This window comes from Engraulis encrasicolus, chromosome 4 (genome assembly GCF_034702125.1).
Source record: "Engraulis encrasicolus isolate BLACKSEA-1 chromosome 4, IST_EnEncr_1.0, whole genome shotgun sequence".
NCBI lineage: Eukaryota > Metazoa > Chordata > Actinopteri > Clupeiformes > Engraulidae > Engraulis > Engraulis encrasicolus.
Genome location: NC_085860.1, coordinates 49167634 through 49172633, shown reverse-complemented (window position 1 = coordinate 49172633; position 5000 = coordinate 49167634). Strand labels below are relative to the sequence as shown.

The 5000-nt window shown below is 39.0% G+C and overlaps 1 protein-coding gene across 1 annotated transcript in view; it reads right to left on the bottom strand.

The window, feature by feature from the left end:
* ptprq (protein tyrosine phosphatase receptor type Q) overlaps positions 1 to 5000 on the bottom strand; it is a 95241-nt gene that overhangs the window by 17634 nt on the left and 72607 nt on the right. The window lies entirely within an intron of this gene.

Genomic DNA, 5000 nt, shown 5'->3' with positions numbered 1-5000 from the left:
CTTTGTCATCCTCACAAAACAAATTGTCATCCTCAGACAAAACTTTGTCATCCTCAGAAAAAACATTGCCGTCCTCAGAAAAAACTTTGTCATCCTCGGAAAAAATGTTGTCGTCCTCAGAAAAATAGTTGTCATCTTCAGAAAAAATGACATCAGTTCTCAGCATCAGCCTCAGAAAAAATGTTGTCATCCTCAGACAAAACTTTGTCGTCCTCAGAAAAAACTTTATCATCCTCAGACAAAACTTTGTCATCCTCAGGAAAAAAATAGTCATCCTCAGACAAAACTTTATCATCCTCACAAAAAAAATGGTCATCCTCAGAAAAAACATTGTCATCCTCAGACAAAACTTTGTCATCCTCGGACAAAACTTTATCATTCTCAGACAAAACTTTGTCATCCTCAGAAAAAAAATTGTCATCCTCAGACAAAACTTTGTTGTCCTCAGACAAAACTTTGTCATCCTCGGACAAAACTTAATCATCCTCAGACAAAACTTTGTCATCCTCAGAAAAAAAATTGTCATCCTCAGACAAAACTTTGTCGTCCTCAGACAAAACTTTGTCATCCTCGGACAAAACTTTATCATCCTCAGACAAAACTTTGTCATCCTCAGAAAAAAAATTGTCATCCTCAGACAAAACTTTGTCGTCCTCAGACAAAACTTTGTCATCCTCAGAAAAAAAATTGTCATCCTCAGACAAAACTTTATCATCCTTAGACAAAACTTTGTCATCCTCAGACAAAACGTTCGTCGTCCTCACAAAAAAATGTCATTAAACAAACTGTAACACTTTATTTTTGTGTTACATCTATTAGCACTTATTCATACAATATTAATGCCTGTGTAAGTAACTTGTAAGTCATGTACTAAGCAAAATCAGACAGTTGTTAGACATTTGTTCGCAAATGTCTTGTTCATGTACAATAAGGGATTTATTACCAATATAACCTTAGTAAGGACCTAGTAGACCTTGATTTATATTTATCAATAAGTAGTAAGTGCCAGAATACAAAATGTATAAGCTCCAGACACACTGTGTGAACAAACCCTGAACAGAGTGAAAACAAATGTAGAATAAGGATCCCCAGTGTTTCCCACACCGCCATAGTTTAAATTTGGCCGCCATAGTTTCCAAAAATGTAATATACATCCCTCATGTAGAATGTGTACGCCTATGTGTGTGGGGAAAAAGGCATAGCATACTCTCTTAGACCCTTTTCGTCTGTGCGTTAACAATTGCACAGTGCTCCTAAATTGTTATCTGTGGTCCTATGTTGTTTTTTTGTTTTTTTTCATTGCATAGACCCCAATGAAGTGTGTTGCAAACAGAAATTATTCTCTGTACTGCATTTTTTAAAAATATATAAATGACAATGTACATGGGTAAAACATGTCATGGGTTAGATCTTATGTAATTTCTCAAAAGATAAATGGCTGAAATGTAGGCCTATAATTTCTATAATTTCTCCATCATACTTTTGTCATTGTTTTGACCGCCCACCCCTCATTACAAAAATCCCGGCTGCCCTGCCCCCATAGTTTCCAAAATTACTGTGGGAAACACTGGGTCCCTATTCCAAAGCGAGGCATTGCACAGCCCAGACGGCTAGGATGTGAAAAATTATGTGAAAATAATAATTCAAAAAATCTAAAATACACACAAAAAAGAGGTTAGCGCTAATTAGCCTACAGAAGGCAGGCTATAGTAGTAAGATTAGTGTACCATACAGTTTTAATGGGAATTTTTAACAGAAAACTGCCCTTATAACCAGGGCTCTAAATTAACTTTTTCCACCACCAGCCAATTTGGCTAGTAGACATTTTTTCTTACCAGCCAAACAGAAGTTCAACTAGCCATTTTTTTCTCACCAAAATAAACCATGCGTTAATTATGTTGCTTTTAATTATTTTATTAAACTAGGCTATGTCCTCAACACAGATAAACAATATAAATATTATACTCAATATTATTTTTCATTCCATTTCCATATACTGCACAGACAGCCAAACACTAGCCTATTACCTCACACACCATCACCCAAACCTCATACAGTATAGGCCTACAACTCACACAAACACAGCATGCCTTCAACACTAATGTCACACACATACCAGACTTTCAACAATTATATTTTTATTACCTGCATTTCATTATTTTTCATTCCATTTCCATATACTGCACAGACAGCCAAACACTAGCCTATTACCTCACACACCATCACCCAAACCTCATACAGTATAGGCCTACAACTCACACAAACACAGCATGCCTTCAACACTAATGTCACACACATACCAGACTTTCAACAATTATATTTTTATTACCTGCATTTCATTATTTTTCATTCCATTTCCATATACTGCACAGACAGCCAAACACTAGCCTATTACCTCACACACCATCACCCAAACCTCATACAGTATAGGCCTACAACTCACACAAACACAGCATGCCTTCAACACTAATGTCACACACATACCAGACTTTCAACATACACTATAAACACACACACAACCAAACACTGCAAAACCACATATCCCCTACACAGCATCACTTCACACACAGTGGGCCAAATACCATGGACAATGCACAGAAGACAGGTGAAGGGGAGAAGAGATGAAGGGAGGAGAAGGAGACGGAGAGGAGGACAGGAGACACCCGCGCGCGCGCGCACACACACACACACACACACCTACACAGTGCGTGAATGATGTCTGCATTGTGTGTTTATGCTGCTGCTGCGTGACACCTTCAAGTTCCTCCAGGTCAAATTAATATTAGCTTTACTTACGATGCGCTTGGAATGACAATTACCGTTACGCTATGTCAACTAGATATCCAATAACACCACGGACACCATGCTTACTTTGTTACTTTCTTCGCTAGTTTTTGTTATCTTTTTTTTCACTTACTCGTATATCCATGTCAAACTCGTGCAGGGTCTTTGCGATGGCGTGGGCGTTATTAGGAAACGACAACTCCATCATTTGTAGTTGCGAGGACCTCGCAAATATCAGACGGCTTCTGACGGCAACGACACTGTTTTGACAATCAGCTGTCCTGTCCCTCCACTCCTCACGCCGTTTTCGCTCCACCAATTCTCTATTTCACCGTCACAACAGTTACTCTGCCATTACTTGCATGCATCGACACATAACGCTTTAACCACTGCCACGTTATTTTTCATCTGACCAAAACCTACAAAACCAAAGTAATCCGCGCTAGTCCGCTCATTGAACATATTTTATCAACACTAGTTCCAGCGCGCGGGTATCAAACACGCAGCCAATGGATGTGAGGCTGCCTTATTGTGATTAACGGTCAGCCAATGGGTGTGGGCTACATCATGACGGTAGGACTAATGTTCATGGGTAATGTAGGCGACGTTTTAACGTTCATCAGACGGCAGCTACAGATCTGTGCGGGCAGCTGTTAAACGTTCAGTCGAGCGCGCGCTACCGGCCAATTTGACTAGTGGATGATTTTTTCTACCAGCCAAAATTATTTTTCACCCGCATTTGGCGTGTTGGCGTGCGTTAATTTAGAGCCCTGCTTATAACCCTTTACATACGTATCATGGAAATGTTCTTATTACAACATTACTTGGTCTAAACATGCTTCAAACACCACTATACTCAATGTAATCTTAAGTCCATAAGGCCCTGGTGTCGGCCATCTTGAAAAAGAGGCCTTTCCTGAATCAGGTTTTGGCTGATTTTTAATATGTTGTTAAGTAGATCTGATAGTACTTTAAACCACTGAAAAACCTTTTGTTAGATTTATTGGGGTGTTAAGTCATACATGCACTTGACTATAAAGCTAGCATATCAACATTGCCAAATAAAAAAGAAAAATAATATAGAATATAGCTGCAAGCAGCAATTCGGGCCAAAACAGAAAACCTGCAAGTTGGCACGGTGACAGAGAGAGCCGACCAGGCAGACGGTCAGAGGGACACACAGTGAATTTACACAAGCAGAAATGTACCTCCAAATGTGATGCATGACCCCTTTTGCTAACTGCAGTACACCCTAATGGCCAGCTCTGCTGGTGGTGCTAGAGGATTTGGGGTGAGGGCCTATATTGTAATGAGTACTCAGCAGACTGTGAAGAATGTGTTTGTCAAAATCCAACTTAATTTGTAGGAAAAAGCTCATTTTTTAATTTTCACAAAATCCAGAATGACGGACATTTTATGGATTCATCTTGGCCCAAGGATTCCAATAGTACCACCAGATTTCAAATTGAGCGTATGGTTCAAAAGTTACAGGCAAAAATGTAGCTAAAACTTTGACCTGTTGGTGGCGCAAGAGAGTTTGAGCTAGAGACCTGTAATAGCCCTGGTAGGTCATGGGATAGACAAGAATATGTCTGTGAATTTTCAGAAGATTCTGACAAGGGGTTCCCAAGATATGACCTCACTTCCTGTTTGGTGACTTTTAGGCCGTTTTAGATTGGCTTTCACGGCCAAACGAACACATTTGCGCAAAATTCACTCAATAACTTTTGTTTAGCTTGGTCCAGAGATCATGTGTACCAACTTACAGGAAATATCAACAAAATGTGAGCTTAAAATAGCAATTTTATTGATTTTCACAAAATCCAAAATGGCGGAAAAACTATTCAGGCGAAAAATGACGTCATAGAATGCATTGGATTCGTCTCAGACCAAGGATTACAGGGATACCAAATTTTTGAAAATTGGTCCAGCGGTTCAAAAGTTACAAGCAGACAATATTATGCCACTACACCATCAAGTTGGTTCTAAGTGCTTAAATAAATGTCAAATCCTCATGACAAAGTTTTGTCTGAGGATGACAATTTTTTTTTCTGAGGATGACAATTTTTTTCTGAAGATGACAAAGTTTTGTCTGAGGATGACAGTTTTGTCTGAGGATGACCATTATTTTTTTCTGAAGATGACAAAGTTTTGTCTGAGGATGACAAAGTTTTGTCTGAGGATGACAATTTTTTTTCTGAAGATGACAAAGTTTT